The sequence below is a fragment of the Mastigoproctus giganteus genome, chromosome 1 (genome assembly GCF_048544385.1).
Source record: "Mastigoproctus giganteus isolate SK-2022 chromosome 1, ASM4854438v1, whole genome shotgun sequence".
Taxonomy (NCBI): domain Eukaryota; kingdom Metazoa; phylum Arthropoda; class Arachnida; order Uropygi; family Thelyphonidae; genus Mastigoproctus; species Mastigoproctus giganteus.
In genome coordinates, this window is record NC_143575.1 from 44,330,770 (window position 1) to 44,352,055 (window position 21,286).

A 21,286-nucleotide genomic window follows, 5' to 3' on the forward strand; every position below is an offset into this window, starting at 1 on the left:
TGTCAATGTTAAACTTTATTTGCCACCTCTCAGCACATCTGCTCAACCTTTCCAGATCCTGTTGCAGCAGCATAGTGTCAGTAGTTTCCTTGACAACCCTGCCAACCTTCGTATCGTCTGCAAATTTGGACCTTAAGCTTGATATACCATCATCAATATCATTTATAAGTACAGAAAACAAAGGACCCAATACTGAACCGTGAGGGACTCCACTAATAACATTACTCCACGATGAGCAGTGTCCATTGATTACCACTCTCTGTCTTCTCCCCCCTCAACCACCCCTTTATCCATAGCAGCAATTTGCCTCCAATGCACACTGCTCCAATTTGTGCAGCAGTCTTCCATGTGCAACAGTATCAAAAGCCTTTCTAAGATCCAAGTATATAATATCAAAGTTATTCCCTGCATCCAGTTCTTTTGTGACTGCATCATAGTATCCAATCGAATTGGTCAGGCAAGACTTCCCCTTAACAAAACCAAGCTGCGTCCGAGCTATAACTGAAGTCTTGTCTAGATGATCCTGCAGTGCTTCTTTAACCAGTGCCTCCATTAATTTTCCGGGAACAGAAGTTAAACTAACAGGTCTATAATTACTTGTGTCGCCCTTTGATCCTCCTTTGTGAATTGGGGTCACATTTACACATCTCCAGTCCATGGGTACTTCCTCTGAGTCCAAGGAACTCAGAGGAAGTACCCATGGACTTGGAGTATCTTGTAATAACTTACTCTCAGTTATTACAAGATTCTCTAGCTTACTGCCAGAGTTGAATACACCTCTGGCATTCCCCTCGTTGAATAACTCCTCATGTGTGAATGTCGATGCAAAATATTCATTGTTTGTTAGCTACCTGAGCAGGATCATCAACAGTTGACCCATCGATATCAAGTGGACCAATCTGATTCATCCCCTTCCTTCTATAGTTTACATAAGAAAAGAACTCTTTGCTGTTTTTCTTCGCATCCCTTGCCAAGGATTTCTCGTAATCTGCCTTCGCCTGCCTAACCTCCTTTGTAACTTGGTTACAGATCAACTTGTATCTATCATAGGCTTCTGTGTCACGTGTTAATTTGTATGTATCCGATGCATTTCTCTTCTCTGCCATATGCCTCATTAGTTCAGCTGACATCCATTTAGGCTTAAACCTTGAACAATATTTCTTAGCTGGTATGTAAAGCCTAGTAGCTTCCAAGATAAGTTCTTTGAATGCTTCCCATTTTGAATTTGCTGTTGGTAACATCATCAAATGATCCACTGTATAGAATTTAAATACTGTCTCAGTCCATCGTAGTCGCCTTAACGAAAGCAATAACCCTTCCCTTAACCCCTAATGGTAGTTACCTCTTTGAGTAAATCCCACTTCAGAACACTGTGATCACTGCCACCTAGTGGTTCATTTACCTGCAGATTCTTAATGCATGAAGAATCACTACTGATAATCAAATCAAGAGTATTACTCCCTCTAGTTGCCTCCCGAACATGCTGATGTAGAAAACAATCATACAATAAATCCACAAAAGCTTTGCTAGTGTGTGAGTGACCAGCCCCCAAATTCCAGTCAATATCTGGGAAATTAAAATCCCCCATTATAAGACTCTGATTTACTGGCCCACTCTATTTCTCTGTACAGTTTCTTATTATACTCATCAGAGTCATTAGGCCTATAGCACACCCCTACTCTCAATTTTGATCTCCCAATGCTCATGTCACACCAAACTGGCTCGACACTGCACTGTCCAGCGATGTCGACTGGCTTCACTTCCTTGGATTTTATGTGTTTCTTAACTAATAGCATAACCCCTTCTCCCTTCCTATCTTGTCTATCCTTTCTGTAGACATTGTACTCCCCAAATTCCAGTTCTGCATTCCTTTTATCTGTGTGACACCACGTCTCTGAAATCCCAACAATATCTGCCTTTGATGTTTTGAGCAATACCTCAAATTCATCAAATTTATTTACTAAACTCCTAGCATTGGTGTACACGCAAGTATACATGCACCTGCTCTTCCTCTTAGCCACCCTAACACAACCCATGTGTTGACTTGAACCCCCATGATTCCCAGCAGTCTCTGAAATATCCTGCATCTTATTTTCCAGGCTGCTGCTCATTCCAATAGAAGCAGTGCAAGAATCACTTTCTGCTCTGCCAATGGCTACTGTTAATCTATTAGTCCTTGTATTCCCTCCAATCTAACAGTTTTCCGACCCACCTAACACTGCGTTGATAGCATCAGCAAACATTCTTGCATCCTTTCTATTTAAGTGTATCCCATCGCTGTAGAAGCAGTCTTTCCTGTTAACAAGTACAGACCAGGCTGAAAAAATTCTACTCCTTGAGCCCTGCACAATCTTTCCAGGGCCGAATTGATCGACAGGGCTCTCATCAAAAACTCCCTCCTATCGTGTCTGGGCAGAATTGCAGACACTTTCAAATTCAACCCTAATTCACGGCTTTTTTTCATCAGTTCCCTGTACTTGTTAAGTAATTCCGCCGGTCTCCTACTCTTAATATCATTAGTGCCAACGTGTACAACTATATCACCTTTTGTGCCCTTAAAAGATGATATCCGCTCTACAACGTCATCAAACGTTGCCCCTGGTAGACATACCCTGGTCCTGTTCCACCTATCCTTTTTACAAAGCATGTTTCCCGTTTCCCTGACAATAGAGTCACCAACAACTACATGTTCCTTTGGGACCAGCGCATTCTGCCTTGGGGGTTGCCGTTGTGTTGCACGATGACCAAGTACAAGCTCTGGCATTGGTGTGGGCAGCTGAGAGCTTGATGGGCCCCTCACTTGTAATCCTTCGAGGGCATCCACCCTGTCCTTCAAGCTCTCATATAGGCCCATAACAACACTGAGTTGTCGCTTGATTTCCTTACACTCCTTGCATCGCGCACATACAAAGACATCCCCCATGGCAGTATCATGTCCCATACCTGACTGGTCCGCAAACATCAAGCAAATAGTGCATCTTAAAAGGCTGTGATTCAGAGGGCAACTGCCCCCCCTCAGTTCTTCCCTGAGCCACAGCATTCCCATTAGCTTGAGCCTTTTGCTTTGCTGCTCTGGTTTGAGTCATGATTTCGATTTACTTTCAATAAAATTTCAATTTCAGTACAAAATTAAATCCTAAACTTGTATCCCAACACAGTTATAACGCTATATTTATGTTTCAGTAACGAGTGTTATCTACGAGTGTTATCTACGAAATATTTGTTTCAGTAACGAGTGTTATCTACGAAATCCCGTTATATAACTTCCGTATCAAGTTATGTATTAATTATTTATGTTACGTAACCTAAGTGGTTATATGTATAGTTAAAAGTACAATTTAATTGCCAATGAAGTTCGACAAGATTAATAGATTTTACTGATTAATTTTCGCGTAACAATGGCGACTACTTACGAACGGTAAACACGTGGATTTGATACCCTTTCCGATACTAAGTAATACCTACAAAATCTCTATCTAAGTTACTTTAAACTTAAGTACCGTAAATAGGAATATAAAGCTACTCTAGAAAATAAGTTAATATGTCAATTTAAACTAATAAAGCAGAAAATAAATCAGAAAAAACTTCTCTGTTCCAAGAGCGGCAGAAAGGCACGTCCGCACAGGCAAACCTCGTCCTCAGACTCCAAGTATAGGTGGAACAGGACCAGGGTCATATTCAGTAAGAATTACTGAATATGACCCTGATGGTCATATTCAGTAAGAATTACTGAATATGACCATCACAGTGCTCGGAGCAATCCAATAATGGCTCTCTCCTGCTCTGGAAACAACCTTTATACTGATAGGCCACAGGTCCCCAAGCTGCACCAACTTGGGCCCTATCACACAAAACAGTGCTCTCCACTGGTGGCCCACAGACTGGGGCACAGTGTAGGCTGGTGCACCCATACCCCTATTCTCTACTTTCAAAACGACATGCCTCCCTGGGTAAATCCTTCCCCAGGGTGGATGGGCGAGCTAGTTAGCTGGGGAGGCTTTGCTTCCCTGTGGCTATGGATGGGTACATGGAAGCAATCTCAACCTGGTGGGTACTGCTTACAGCCAAAATGCCAAAACATGACATTGCACCTCAGAATAAACACTAAGCTCGCAAACAGTTTTTTTTTCCTGTAACTTTCTCCTTCCGGGATAGAAAATGTTTTTTTTTTTTTTTTTTTTTTTCATTACAGATATGGCAGAGTTTGTATAGCACACATACCTTGACAGAGTTTGTGTAAAAGCATACACAAAACACGTACACACAACGTTTTGACACTAGGGTTTCCTGGATGGGGAATCTTGTTTTATAACCACCCGGTATTGCACCTTGGAATGATAAATCGAGTTCATCTTCGAAAAAATATTTGAAAAATAAGCTAAATTTTTAAGCCATATTTGATCAGTTGTACTCCCACTGAGATGATCCATTAATTCTTGTCCAAATTAATTCAATCACCAAAATGAAGGTTGCAATATTTGTTCGAGAAGCAGTGCCGGATTAAGGCAGGGACTCCCCGGGGCGCCAAATTTAAAAAATCATGAAAAAATATAGATATATCCTTAGTAAAAGAGGGCCGAAAAATCTTTCAACCTGGGGTGCAAACATATTTTGGTCCGGCATTGTGGAGAAGACGGAGAATCACCTGCAAATAGAGACATCCATATATCCCACAGGTGACTGCTGTAGAATTATATCGCCGCTAAACAAGAGTGGTGAAGACTGAAGGCTCTAGATTAAACTATATACGCTATAATCAGAAAGATGGAGTATATTAGGCCGAGTACAACTAGTTAGTAATAATACCTTTTTCTTGCTAGCATTTCTCCATGGTATTCCTGTTTGAATGCAGTTTGACACATTTGTCCCATATTGCACTTTTTACATAAATCTATAAATGTTTGAATTTAAAATTTCAGTATTCCAAGTTTTCTTTACGTCACCACGAATTCTTGCTTTCTATGGCAATAGTAGTTCCAATAATTTTTTTTTTTTTAATGAAAACCCCAAACACGAGAGTATTTAGAAACTATAGTACTTAGTACCGTGCTTGGGTTGGAGGTTGAAAAGACGAAAGAAGATATTTCTTGATATTTCTTGAACTTCTATAGAACGTAATTTTCAGGAAATACGTATGAAAAAAGTTGTTCTAGAAAACGGCAGTTGAATGAATAAACGAGGAAGATGAAAAGTTGATTCTATGAGTTTGAAGTTGGACAGTAAACGGATGTTGGCTGGTGGCAGCACGTGTTTGGATTGTTTTGAAAGAGAGAGCAGAAATTATAGAAGCCAATTCAGAAGAACAGTGCCCATGGAAGTATCTGTAGAAAAGGCATGCAGCAGAAACAGTACGTCTATGAGACAGCGAGTGGAGAGACTGTTAGAGATGTCATTAATTAACCTAACTGCCCTCTTCTAAATGGAATATAGAAGCCTGAGAGAGGTTTTGGGGGCACCGCACCAGTGGTGGGAACAATATTCCATGGTAGGGCGGATTTGCGATTTATACAGTATGAACATCTGTTTGGAAGAAAAGTAAAACCAAGATTTTTAGATTCAAAGGAAGCAATTTTTATAATGTTCTTGTGCCAAGAGACATTTGAAGTCAGGGTAATCCCCAAAAGAGATATATATCATTTTGCCTAGAAATCGGAGTGTCACCAAAGATAACCATAGGAGCACAAAAATCCATTTTGCGACATATATAAGCAAAGACTGAGTTTTAGAAGGAGCGAAACCAACTAAGTTGTCTTTGCCCCACTAGAGAATTACCTGGAGATCGGCATTTAAGGAATTGGTAGCGGATATTCGAGAAGTTGAAGCTGATCAAAATGGAACGTCGAATATTGCGCAATGTGCTATCATCGGCAAAACTATGAATAGGATTTCCAGTCGATGGAAGAAAGTCATTAATATACAAGAGGAAAAGAGTGGGGGAAAGAACATGGGGGACACCAGAATTAATGGAGAAGTTAGAGACATAGAGCCATCTCATCTACCATCACCCTCAGTGACCGATCAGAGAGAAAACTGGATAACATTAACAAAAAAAAAAAAAAAAAAACAGTTGGCAAACACGATCGAAAGCCTTTGAGATGTCGAGAGCAACTGCTTGTTTCACCGAACTTTTCCATTGAATTTGTTCATAAATGGGGACATAAGCCAGGATATCACCAGTGGATCGACATTGACGGAATCCATACTGGCGATCGTTGATCAGACGGACGGTTTCTAGGTAGTTTAAGAGTTGGTGGTTAATTGATTTCTCCATTAGTTTAGAAAGAGTAAAGTAATTGCAGTGGGACGATAATTGGATGGGAGGGATTTGTCACCCTTTTTACGAACTGGCTGGATATGAGCAAATTTCCAAGCAGAAGGAAAAACACCATTGGAATAAGAAAGTGAAAAAAGGCTGCAAACAACAGGAGTAAATTTAAAAGAACAAGTGGAGTGAACAAGTGAAGAGCAGATGGGCTGATAGGTGGCAACTCAAGTTTAACATTGACAAACGTAAAGTACTGCATATGGGAAGCAGTAACCCCAGAGTAACTTATCAACTGTGTGGTACTACACTAACAATGGCAGAGAGTGAAAAGGATCTGGGGGTAATTGTGCAGGAAGATATGAAGTTTTCTGAGCAGTGCAGACGGTTTGCAAGAGTAGCTCATGGTGACTTGTCAATGATATACAGGAATTTTTCTAGCATGGATAAGGGGGTAATTATCCCCTTGTATAAGGCAACGATCAACCCACACGTTTAGTACTGTATACAGGTCTGGAGGCCTCATTTTAAGAAGGATCTAGAGCTATTGGAACGAGCACAGAGGAGGACAATTAGTGAATGGAACAAATGGTTACTCTTACGAGGAAAGGCTTAAGTTTTGAAAATTGCAATGTCTGGAGACTAGGCGCCTGTGAGGTGATCTGATTGAGGTGTATAAAGCCTTAAATGGTCTGACCATGCTCAATGATGATTCTTCCTCTTACTCAGAATAATCGCCTGATCGGGCATAAATTTAAATTGAGGAAAGACAGTTGTAGGGTAGATTTGCCTTTAGTCAGTGGGTGGTTGATTGCTGGAACAAAGTTCCATCTGTCGTTGTGGAAGTTGATAGCTTAAACAGATTCAAGGCAGAACTGGACAAACATTTGGAACGAGTGGATGGGTGTAATGAGAAGGTTCTCTGTGTGTGTGTTTTTGGCTGATGCTATGTAAGCTTGCTCTCTTACATCACTATGCCCTTGTTAATGTTAATACCATCAGGACCGGGAGTTTTGTTAGCATCAAGATTCGTCAAAATCGTCAAGATTCGTCAAAATGAGTTCATGGTCATCCTTTTGAGGGAAGGCGAGAGGAGGAATTGAGTGGAGCGTGTTGGGAATGGTTGGAGGTGTTTTACCAAGATCCTTAATACATGAGTTGGAAGAAAAATGGGATGCTAGCAGGTCAGCTTTATCCTTGGCTGAAGTGGCAAAGAACCATCTGGTTTGGACAGAGGTGGGATCACAGATGGGCAAAAGTTATGGCCAATAGATTTGGTAAGAGACCAGAATGCTCGGCTACCATTAGGGCAAGAAACAAGTTTTATACTCTTCGCCTCTTCAAAATCAAGTTTGGACTGATTAATAACTGCTTTACAATTGTTGTTAGCGTTGGTGTAGGCAGAAAATGACACTGAAGAATTGAAAACAACCACTTAGGATATGCAACTTTCTTATCTTGAACAGTCTTTGAACATTTATTGGAAAACCAAGATTTAGATAAAGGACGAGATTTTAAAGTGGAATAGGGAATAAAGGATTCCATTCCTACAAGAATAATTTCTCTGACACGATGTGAGCAAACGTTGACATTAGAAATTTTGAAACTAATGCGACCAAGGAAAGGAAGAAAATAAATCTTGCAGGTCATCCCATTTTGCATTCTTATAATGCCAAACAATACGAGGTTTGGAACACCCATGAGATAAAGGCTCCATTGGAGAAGAGACAATCAGCAAGGTGTCTAAAGGATCACTCAGTTGGACCATGTACTTAGAAGGGTTGTTTGTGAGAAAAAGATCAAGCGTGTTGGCTCTATGGTTAGGATTGTACGGTATTCTTGTAGGTAAATGAACAATCTGTGCAAGGTCATTAGTAATTGCAAAAGCCTCAGCATCTCGACCAGCTGGGTCGGTGTGACTAGAAAATGGATGCCAACTGGAATTGTGATCATTAAAATCACCAAGGAAAATTACCTCACTCTTAGGAAAGTTGGACTGGAAAAAGTGAAGTTGCAAAGAGAGGAAGTCAAAGAGCTCCAAGTGACTAGTGGAGTTGGGAGAACGGTAGATACAACAATGAGGTAGAGAGATTTTAAGCCAGAGAAGATCGAAAAATGGAGATTCCAAATTACTAAGTCTCTGACAGGGAATATTGGAATGGACATATGCACAAGTACCACCTTTGAGGCGAGAGGAATCATACAGCGAATAATGTGGGCAACTGAGATGAGCAGTAGTTGAATCAACCGATAACTGAGATTCTGTCAGAAAAAGTACATGGGATTCGTCAGACTGCAAGTGGAAATGAAACTGATCCTGAAGCCTCCTAAAGTGTTACCAATGGGTTCGGTCCAGTGTACTAACTAGCGGCCGCCCTGCGAACACCGTTTTAGAGCTGTACCCTCGAAATGTAAGGAAGATTGGATCTCGCCATGATGTTCATCATAACCTCAAAAGTTATCAGTCATGCTGCATGATGGAAGAGATGGGAAGGGTTTACTGGAACTTAGCTCTGGAGACTAAACATGGGTTCCACCGCTTCAAGTCTCCAATAAGCAAAGTGGTGGTATTGCATCAGCCGGTTGATGAGAGTCATCTACCACTAGGTATTGACTAGTAAACACAGAGGGGCAGCATTCCTCCATGTGGTTTTGGCACCACACCCCGACCTCTGCTTACGTTGGTTCACACCTGGTTATTTTTTTTTTTTTTTTTTTTTTTTTTTTGTTATTTTTGGTTTTTAGGAGCATTAGCAACTAAGGCCATATTGCTCCGGGGATATGCGGTGGACATTCCCTGACCTTTCCGCATCATCCGTATTTGATGGTGACGGGCTCGAACCCCGGTCTAAATCAAGAAGCGTATGCTACGCACTGCTGCTCCTTCCCACCTGGCTACGGAGGCGCCAGTTCACACCTGGGTGTTCACCCACAATGTGCTTGTGCATTGAGGTTATACCCAGGATTACTAACAGTCCCACCATCGTGAAGGTGCAAACGCCAAATTGCCCAAAGGCCATTTTCAAGCAATCCGTACCCAGTTGAGTGATATCTGTACTTCCCCTGGGGATCAGCAATTAATTTGTTGAAGTAAGCTGGAGTATTAACACAAGAATCGATGCAGTTGTACCCACTGTTATTGTAACCACTCTCCCATTCTTACCTGGATACCTGTCACACATGCTCGCCCCGCAAGGGCGCGTAAACCAAACCACAACTAAATATAAATTTTGAACCGAACCGTATGAATTAATATTAAACTATTTTGTAGTTACAAAAATATACCTATGGAAATCTAAGCAGACGCCATTACAAAACTTTTACTGAGAACCCCCAGGAACACTATCGTGAACAACCGATTGGGAACCGCTGAGTTAAGCTAAACCGGTTGTATTCTCAATCAGCTGTATGGACGTGCTTGCCACAACTATAAACAGGATTCGTTTAGGATAAAGAAACTATATATTACTGAGGAATGTCAACAACGCTTCCAGAGTGGTCTTGTAGATACAGCAGACTCTCGATTAACCGGGAAGCGGATTAACCGCAACACTTCAAGACTCCAAATTTAAAAAAAAAAAAAAAAAAATCAACCAGAAATCAAAAAAAATCAAATAACTAAAAGAGGTATAAACAAATATTTTGGAAGTCGTAATTAAGCGACAAGCAGCGGAGATTAGTGTACCTATTACCTTACAATCTACATTGTAACAGAACAGAACGATTTTTTTAATATGGAGTGTAATTTTTGTGTCTGCTTTGCTACTATTTTGAATTCTGTGTGAGATTATTCAGTTGCTTGTACAATTGTTCTATGTATGGGATAATAATGAAGTGTTTTTTTACTAATTCTGTTATGTTCGGTGTTATCCATCTTGTCTTTAGCCTGTAATCTTATTCGATTGATAATGGTAAGAGGATATCCCCTATTTAAAAATCTACTCGTTATTTCCTCAAATTCTATTTGTAATGCAGGCTGTGTAGTAGAATATTTGTAGGTATTAATGAACTGGTTAAATATAATGGCTATCTTATATGCAAACGAATAGTAACTGTTTTGGTGGAAGAACATTCCCGTTTTTGTTGGTTTACGATAAATCATAAATTGTATTCTTTCTCCCTCTCTTGTGAACGTGAAATTTAAGAAATTAAATTTCTTAAATTTCAAGTCTCCAGTTGTTCGTCCTCATTTTCCAATGTAAATTTTAATCTTGTATGTATAACCCCAGGGGCTCACATCTGGTGAGCATGAGCGTGGCAAACCCAGGGTTCTGAACTGGATATCATAATTCTTCTCTTTCATGGTTATCCCCCCCCCTCCTCCCTCTCTCTCTTTCTCTCAGAGTAACGTGGGATTTTTTTTTTTTTTTTTTGGCTGGTGCAGCATAAGCCTCAGGCTTCCTTGCACCGTATGGCTAATAATAAATTATTATTATTTATGTCTGTAAAACCTTATTTTGTAGTGTTTTCATCCGTAATGATGAGGATATTAGCATTAATAGAGGCATTTGATGCAAGAAAGCAAGCTTATGCAGCATCAGCCAGAAAAAAAAAAAAAAAAAAACTTCCACTTCACCCCTCCGTTCGTTCGAAATACCTGTCCAGCTCAGCCTTAAATTTATTTAGGTTATCAACTTCCATAACAAGGGATGGAAGCCTGTTCCACCAACCAACTACCCTCTGGCTAAAGGCAAATTTCCGGACATCTATCCTACATGTCTTTCCTCAATTTGAATTTATGCCCTCTCAGGTGATCATTCTGAACAAGAGGCAGAATCCCATCAGCATTGAGCATGCTCAAACCATTCAAGGCTTTATACACCTCTATCAGATCACCTCGCCGGTGCCTAGTCTCCAGACACTGTAATTTGCAAAACTTAAGCCTTTCTTCGTAAGAGCAACCCTTTGTTCCATTCACTAACCTTGTTGCCTTTCTCTGTACTCGTTCCAGCAGCTCTACATCTTCTTGAAATGAGGCCTCCAGACCTGTATATCTTCTAAGCACCTTCCGTAATATGTAATCCGAGGGAGAAACGACGTTTAATGTATCTGTTCAATTTTGTTTAAATAAACATCAGCGATTAGGCCACTGAGACTAAGCCCGATTGGTAAACCGAAAATTGGTTTATAAATTTTTTTCTTGAAAGGAAATGAATGTTGCTTCAATTAAAAGTTTGACCAAGTTAAAAATTTCATTTGTCGGAATCTTGGTATCGTTGAAAAGGTTCCAAATCGTATTTAGTGCATATTCTATATTAACATTAGTGTATATTGACGAGACATCCAGCAAAAACAGCTTGTCTCCATTCCCTGTCTTGCAATCTTTTAGGTTATAAATAGTGTCGTAGTTTTTTTATACTGAACTTCAGTACCTGTCTAAACGGTTTTATCATATGATATAGATTAGCATTAGCATTAGTAGAGGCATTTGATGCAAGAAAGCAAGCTTATTCAGCATCAGCCAAAAAAAAAAAAAAAAAAAAAAGAAAGAAAGAAAACAGATGTGTGGCCTAGGGCGGAAATGCCGAGTTTTTATAAGAAACGATAGGTCGAATGGGATGACCACTCTTCCTATAGTCTTTCGGCTTCGGCTGTGATCCCGGCGGATCGTTCGTGTGCTAAGAGTGATGAATACATTAAATTATTTTAAAGAAGTTATACATTTTTAAGTCGGCCTTACTTGGAGAGTATGGTGCAGAAGTCATCCTATAAAGTATTGAGGTAAACTGTTGAGTATTTTTGCGTATTGACAAAACATAGGATATATTGATCCTTGGTAGCACTTTGTTTCATAGTATTGATTAGATGAAGAAATAAAATGTTCGTTATTAGGCATTACAAATTCCGCTTATTATTATTGACAATTCCTAGTATTTTTAACAAGATACATGTGGTGCACATGTCTCAGTGTGGAATATTTCAGCCCGTAGAATCATTTCTGCAAAATAACTCAATCTCTTGTGGTATCACTATTTTTTAAAATTTTTTTATTATTTCTTGTGGTATTACTTTTCTCCTCAGCCGTGGAACTGATACGTGAAAATTGGTTCTATCAAGAGCTCATCATATGAAGTGTGATCAGAAAGTTCAGGGAGTGTTGTTGTGGGGTTTTATTATTGTCTGTAAATTGCACGAGTTCTGAGGTCAATTTTCCGTTTGCTGGACGAAAAACCCGAGTTTATGGGAGGAAAAACCATGCCAATCTCGCCTCAGACCAACTAACTTAGCCATTTTTGTGGAAAAGGCAGATAAAAATTCCTCCCGTCATCGATGGCAGTCTAACTCAGTTTTAGGGAAAGGAATGACAGAAACCCGTGAAATGTTAAAAACAGCTTTCGGAAGTGTCATCTGAAGGCTATTCAATGACTGCAAAGTTTATAGAGGGACACGTATGTTGAAGATGATCCTAGTTCTTTCTGTCCTGTGAGTAATCTGAGCTTTGAAGGGAAGTACGGTGATTTAGTACATAATCCCAGTCACGGTGAGGTGCCAGGCAGTATCATATAATTGCTTGTATTTATGATCTGATCAAGAGCGATTAACGTTAAATTATATGCGAGGTTGCTAGCTGATTTTTCTTTTTTCTGGTCTTTGTCAGTCTTTTAGGACTGGGCCACATTTTAGCCCAATTTGTGCCTTGCATTCACACTGGCCACAAAGTGGAGAGTTCCTGCATTTTAGGATCTTCTCAATGAGCAGCTGTTGAACGAGTCTCTTCCATCAAATTTTCGAATACATGCAATATCTTGTGTTCAATGATAAATTAATGAAAAAATTAAAAATTGTGTATTACTTCGAAATCCAAAGGTGGCGCCTGGCACTCATGGTTATCTCCCTTTATATTCTCCCCTCGACGCCGGCACCTGTACGTGGTGAGGGGCCTCCCAGAGATGCTGCTGGTCTTCCAGATTAACATCTAACGCCCATACCTTAGTTCCAGGGTTACATCATTTGAATCCAGCATGTGCCACGACCAGTGGAAACTCGGAAAGGGGGATCCTGGTGGGTGAGGGGGCCCAGCCCTAAATATCACTTTGGCCCTTGCTTCGACAAGACGGGTGGTCTCGGACCGGCCCGACTGGTGGTTCTTACTGCTAGGGTCAACTACGTTCCAATAAGTCTCCATCCCTTTGGTACTGGGACGGGATCAAGGCTTATTGGTAATGTGGGTATGGTGCTCCTAAGCGAACTTGGCGTGCCTTTCGCGTCCAATCCGTTTACCCTAGTTTTCAGTGCGGCCTGACTCTCCAAACACTTCACTACGCTGTGAATTTGGTGTCAGGTCAAATTACGAGATAGGTGAGCTGGTCTGATGCCTGGTTAAACGGTTAGAGCTTGAAGCATTGGGATTGGTTGTAGCTAATCTGCTAGGTACTTTTTTCCTTTTGATCGCGTCTAGGAGCGCTTGTGATTTTAGGCTTTGCAACTGGTGGTGCACTAGTAAGCCTTGATTAGTGAGCATGAGCTCTAGTTTGTTTTGCAAGGATAACAGCTGTTTTTGAAAATCCACAGTATTGTCTCTCATCTCATTTTTTATTGTTATTTGCTCCGCAGAAACTGAGTTAATTTTTTTAAAGACAGCTTCGTATTCATCGTGATCCATTCGATGTACTAATAGTGAGTCAGAGGCTTTTTCGAGTTTATTGTTGGCGCAGTCGGACATGGAAATTTCAGCCACGGCGTTCACTTCTATGCAACTCCCTGGGTTCTTAGAACTCACGTTAGAGTTGGCAGGTTCGTGTGGGAGGCAGGAAGCGCATTGCCATGTATTTTGTATCATCTTGAACGTGTTATGCAAAATTCCAGCACATCTTAAGGAATAACTCAAATGAGCTACTGCTTAAGATGTGTGCCTGGGGCAGTGGCTGCAGGACTCTGTATTCTTGTTTTTGCAGAAACTGAAAAAAAAAAAAAAAAAAAAAAAATCCGAATTACCCAGAGAGAGAGAGAGATGAATCACCAAGAAAAAGAAGAATGATGATATCCAGCTCAGTACCCTGGGTGTGCCAAGCCCATACTCACCAGATGTGAGCCCCTGGGGTTATGAGAGTATTTCTCAGGCTGGAACATTCAGATTAAACATAGGTCGTAGGTAGTTCTAATTGGAATATTGCAGGCAGAGGTAAGTTAAGTGCACTGGAGAAGAGAAGGCTACATCATATTTATATCAGTTCGTTTTAGTTTTAAGGGTAAGCAGACGAACCAAGGTCTTTAAAGCTTTATGAACACCTGTTTTGGCCGTGGAGGCGTCGATCAACGAATGAAGAGCAGAAGAGTCCCGGGGGTTATGGGTAAATAGGATTATTTGAGCTGTATACCATACTATCAAGTCAGGATACAGGACAATTCGGCTACCGTATTGTGGCGTTGGCTATGTACGTTCTGTCTCGAAGCCATTCATATTAGCGTTGTTATGCGGTGCTAATTATTCAGAATGCTAATAAATAGTTGCCTGGTGAAATTCAGCGGCTCCTGGTTGTATCGTCTTTTTCCTCTCCTCTTGAGCATTCTATTGATACTGAACAGTATACGTACTTCAATATTTATCCTCTATAAAACGGGAGCTGTATCACTGAACGGCCTGTACTACATAAAGTTAGAGTAGCTAATATTTAGTCTTTATTTATACAAAGAAAAGGTGAATACAAGAGACGAATTGCTCGCTCGCATATTGGATACTGCTGCCCAGGGCCGATGGAGGCCAGTGTGATTTTCATTATTACACTCTGTCCTCCGATACATTCTATTTGTTTTCCCCAATAAGAATCTTTGACCCAGTCCGCAACTACCCTCAGAAGAACACGTCATAAAAGAGTTGCAAAGTGCATTGAGGCTGACCGTGGGATTTTCAAACATTTATTGTGAACTGTAAAAAATTTTTGGGTTATCATTCGAAAAATCAATAAACGCAAACAATGTCATTTATTGTTCTTTAATACCTCTTATAATGGCTTTGCGGTTGCCAGTTTCAAACAGCTGTATTTCCGTATCCATTGAGAATTAGACATGTTTATATGAACTTTTTTTCTAGAAAAATCGATACTATAACCTCTCAAAATATTTACTGTTCCTCCTGAATCACTCTGTATATATAAACTAAAAAATGTCTGCCAGTAGCATGGCAAACCAGTAGAGCGAAATGATCAACTAAACCAGTGAATTCACCCCAGGGGGCTCACACACCTAGTGAGTATGGGCTTGGAACACCCAGGGTCCTGAGCTGCATATCATCATTCTTGTCTTTCTTGGTGATTGCTTTCTACTTCTCTTTCTCTCAGGGTAACTTGGGATTTTTTTTTGCTGGTGCAGCCTAAAGTCTCGGCTTCTTTGCACCATATGGCTAATAATAATAATATCATTTGTCTGCATTATTAAGTTTATATTTATTATTATTAGCCGTATGGTACAAGGACTGAGGCTTATGCTGCACCAGCCAAAAAAAAATAATTCCCGAGTTACCATGAGAGAGAGAGAGAGAGAGAGAGAGAGAGAGAAAGGAATCACCAAGAAAGAGAAGAATAATGATATCCAGCTCAGGACCCTGGGTTTGCCAACCACATACTCACCAGATGTGAACTCCGGGGTTCTATCTTTATTTAACTTCATTTTTTTCCATTTTAATTTGTTACACTTTAGATTATGTGTATATATAAAACTAAAATAAAAATTAGGCCACTAGTATGGCAAACCCTAACAAAAATAGGTAAAATTTAACACGAAAAAGCAAACCAGTAGGGAGTTGAAGAAAGGTAACCAAGACTAAAGTTATTATAGAAGCAACGCTCCAAAATAATTTCAAAAATCTAAATGAGCAATAAATATGGATAACCAATTAAATTTTGAAAGCCAATCAAATAAAACTTTGAAGAATGCCTTGACGGATACCAAGTCGAAAAATATGCATTAAATATCACGAATAGGTACAGATGCTAACTACAATAAAAATAAACAAAAATAGACTGACCATTATTGGCCTTGTGGTCCTCTGTCGAGATGGGGCGATCATTCTATTTTATTTTCTTGGTCAAGTGTTCTAGTCGGTTTTAGTCTCAGATTCTAGTGATATTTCACATAATTTGGAACTGGTGCTATCTTCAGGGTGCCGCATATTCTAAATGATCTAATTGGCATATTAATATAATCTAAATGAGTATTTTGCATCTACATTCACACGAGGAGTTAGTAAGGGAGGAAAATGTCAGAAGTTTATAAAAATGTAACAGGGTGCTTAATGATTTTGTAATAACTGAGAGCAAAGTGGAGGAGAAATTGTTGAAGTTAAACATAAGAAAGGCACCTGGGATCTATCCAGTTATATTAAAGGAAGCGGCAAAGGAAGTAAGCAAACCCTTAGCCATAATTATGAGATCATTCTTGGTCGGGTGAAGTCCCTAAGGACTGGAGATGCGCAAATGTATCCCCAATTCAGAAAGGGGGATCGAAGGGTGACATTAATAATTACAGACCAAAACTTTGATGTTTCAAACAGAAGTTCAGGGGAAAATCATGGAGTCACTGGTTAAAGTTGTATTGCAGGATCATCTAGACAATATTGCAGTAACAATTCAGGCACAGCATGGGTCTGTTAAGGGAAAGTTTGCTAACAAATTTGATTGGATACTATGATGTGGTTACAAAGGAATTGGAAGCAAAAACATAATTTTTATATCATATACTTGGATTTCAGGAAAGCTTTTGACACTGTTGTGCATGGAAGAATACTGTACAAATTGGAACAGTATGGTACAAATTGGAACAGTATAGGCACCACCATGCCGTGACAGGACTAATTGTATGTCTATCATGCTGCAATTAAAGATTAAAGTTGCTATAGTGGATAAAAGAGTGGTTGAGTGGAAGAAGACAGAGTGGTAATCAATGGACGCTGCTCTTCGTGGACTAATGTCATTAGTAGGGACCCCAGGGTTGGGCCCACTGTTGTTTTGTATATTTATCAATGATATCAAAGTAGGTATATCAGGCTTAATATCGAAGTTTGCAGATGATACAAAGGTTGGCAATGTGTTACTACAACAAGATCTAGAAAATTTGGGCAGACGGGTTGAGAAGTGGCAACTGAACATTGACAAATGCAAAGTACTGCATATGGGTAGAAGTAATCTCAGAGAATGTACCAACTGTGTGTGGTACTGCACTTAGGGTGGTAGAAAATGAAAAAGATTTGGGAGTAATTGTGCAGTCAGATATGAAGTTTTCTGAGCAATGTAGACAGGCTGCCAGAGCAGGTGATTATCCCTTTGTATAAGGCAATGGTCAGACCATGCTTTGAGTACTGAGTACAGATCTGGAGGCCTCATTTTAGGAAGGATGCAAAGTTGCTTGAGTGTGTACAGAAAAGGGGCACAACATTGGTGAGGGGAATGAAGGGTACTCTTATCAAGAAACCCTTAAGTTTTGCAAATTGCAGCAGCTGGAGACTAGGCACCTGTGAGGTGATCTGACTGAGGTGTACAAGGCCTTGAATGGATTGAGCACCCTGAATTTTGATGGGATTCTTCAGATTATGAACCTGAGGGGGGGGGCATAAATTCAAATTGAGGAAAGACAGTTATAGAATAGATATGCAGAAATTTGCCTTTAGCCAGTGGGTGGTTAACTGCTGGAACAAACTTCCACCTGTCGTCATTGTGGAAGTTGATAGCTTAAATAAATTCAAGAGGAATTGGACAAAATTTTAGAGGGAATGAATGTGTGAAATTTTTTTTTTTTTTTGGCTGATGCTACATAAGTTCATATGCTTGCCTCACATGTCTCCATTACTGCTATTCTAAAATTTCAGTCAGTTATTTGGTATTGTATTTTTGGCTTTCTCTAAATTATTTTAGGAGCATTCCTTCTGCCATACCCTGTCTTGATCCCTTTCCCCTTTTGTTTTATTATGTATGGGTTCGCCATGCTGCTGGTAATTGTTTAATTTATATTCCTATTAATTTATTTTGAGCATCAGTTAGTGGATAGTGCATATTAAATGCAGCACGATTTGCAGTATTAATTTCCTTTTTTTTTCCATTTTTTTATTTATATTTATTCATAGTTTTCATTCCATGTTAATTAGTTAGTACTGAGACATTAAGCTAATAGATACAAAACGAAGCAATAAGTATACATCGACTTGACACTACCGTAAAATCCAAAGGAGAGAGTTCCTTGTCTAGATTGTAATACAAGATGCGATCATTTAATTTGTTGACTGGTGCAAGATTTTAATGGTCAATCTATGGATTTCTCCTCGAAATACACACTCTCTCTCTCTCTCTCTCTCTTTTTAACTTTATCCACCATTATATCCATTCATTCAATGCTTTTTGCAAGCCTTTTTTCAAAAGATTGCGAAGTGCTTCCATTGGCTCTTCCAGCATTGTTGTCAGGCGCAAAATGCTTCCCTTCAGAGCTTTCTTCAGGCATGGAAACAGGAATAAATCACACAGGGCTCAGTACAATGTATAAGGAGTATGTGGCAGAACTCGGCAGCTATTGCAGTGATCACTGTCTACACAATATTAGCTGTATGGTACCTGGCAGACGTAATGTTGAAACCACTTCACATGTGAAAGTTCGGTCACACCAGAATATGGCTGTACTACCAAGACACATTACAATACGCTTCATTTGTCTGTTTCCAATGCATTTAAGTCCTGTCTTACACAATAACGAATCACATATCGCTGTTCAATCTGTATGTTGAACATGATGCTTCAAAACGATAGTCAGTGACATGATTAAAAAACTCTCTTCGCACAATACTAGCTTGACAAGTACTGGCATGCACACAGTGCCTCTAGAGACAGTTATGGAAAGTTTGCATAGTAAATATAAAATCTTGAACCAGTCCATGAATTAAATGACCATCCCTCGCAGAGCCGTGCTGAGGATGAGGCGAACGAGGCTCTTGCCTCAAATTAGAAGCTGAAAGGGGTGCCAAAAGAAAGATTAAATAATTGCCAACGATTAACAGGAGGGCACAATTTTTCATTCTTGCCTCAGGTACTAAAATGGCTTGCCATGGCTCTGACCCCTCGCAGCATCTTGATCAGGAATTTCATGTCCAGATGGTGATAAAGAAAGTGCATTAATGAATCATTTCAGGTTGGATTGTTTTCAAAGCAAAAGTCCAGATGAAATATTTTGTGGCACTAAATGTAAAGGAGGCTTGCTGGCATTTGTTTTAAAGAAGGTACTATTCAAAATAAAATAACCTTAGTAAATTCATGTGATGCAAGAAAGCAAGCTTATACAGCATCAACAACAAAAAAAAAAAAAAACCCTTGCCATTTCAGGGTTGTCAAACTCATTTGGGCAGCAGGCCATTTTCCGTATTAGTGTTCCTCACATGGGTCGCACACAACCTACAAACCTTGCCACTGCTAAGCCTAAAGATGCTTTTTAATTGCTCATTTGCTTGTTGCCGATTGATATTTGCAGCTGAGAATGCACTAATAACTAATTGAAAGTTAAGAAAAATCTGAACAACAGAACGAATAATGAAAAGCAAGTTTAATCCAGATAATACAATATTTATTTCAACGAAGGAATATACAAGAAATTAGGTAATCTAGGCCTTTTTTGCCAGATACTTGACTCCATTTGCTTACAACCAGCTTCACGAGATTTGGAGTCAAAGGTTGAAAAGACACAGCTTTCAGCGAAAACAGTTGTTCACATAAATGTGCTCCCAACGTAAGAGAATTTGTATGAAAACTTTATCTCTCAGTATTTTTGGCTTAAATATGAGCAGATTTTTGGGATCCCAACGTCTTGATATTTCTCTTAAAATTGAGTCATTCTGCAGATCAATTAGTTCCATTTGTATGGAAATAGGAGCTCTCTCGACATTAAAAGAACAAGTAATATAAAAAAAATTTTTTTAAAGTCAATTCCTACTTAGGTCAACAAAGAAAAATTTTATTTTAGTTAGTTTTTATTAAATAATTACAATTAATATAAATATGACAGAATCACAATATTAAGTGGCAAAATAGCGAATTTCCTTGCAATTTTCCATTTTGTTCCCTCCTTGACAGACTAGAACCCAGAATGAAAAAAGAATCTGAAAAAGAAATTTTTTTCCAGCAATCTACATGCTTCGCCACTGACGGTATTTATTCCTAAATTTATATCCTGCTAAATATCTTATATAAGAGAAATTTTTTTCTCCCATATAAAACTAAAATTAATTAATTAAATTTAATTAATGAATTAATATTTGAAAAAATTGTATTAACATCAATTGTCATCCACTACAAGTTTAAAAAAATGTATTTGAACTTGAGTGGATGAATAACAAAAATTTATCGAAAAATTATTGATTTTCGCAAGAATTGAACTCGCATTCTTCACCTTCACGTGAAAAATACTGAAATCCTTGCATTTTACCGATTGAGCTACTGCCTGTTGATTTCAATTTTATTCCTAAATTTATATCCTGCTAAATATCTTATATAAGAGAAATTTTTTTCTCCCATATAAAACTAAAATTAATTAATGAATTAATATTTGAAAAAACTGTATTAACATCAAGTGTCATCCACTACAAGTTTAAAAAAATTTATTTGAACTTGAGTGGATGAATAAAAAATATTTTATTAACGATTGAAAATTTGAACAAGATATATAAATATATATAGGGAGAGTGTGAACTAATAGTAGGAATTGAAAAAAGGACCCCTGAAAAGAGAAAAATCTTCTTGATACTCCTTGAAATCTTTTAAGTGCCTATCAAATTCGTCTTTAATCTTTTCTATTCCGTCACAATATTTTGAAAACTCCTTATCAAGTGGAACTGGTCAAATAATTTATTAAAACACTGGATCCTCAAGATGACATCTTAAGGCGTATATATAATGTTTTCAAAATGATGCAAAAGTGAAAGGCAGCATGGTTATTGGTCCACAAGTTAAGCAGATGTTGGTTTCACAACAAATCTAAAAAGAACTGGAAGACAAAATGGCTGACATTCACCAAATTGCCTGGCATTTCACCATGTAGTGAATGGTTTTCTTGGTA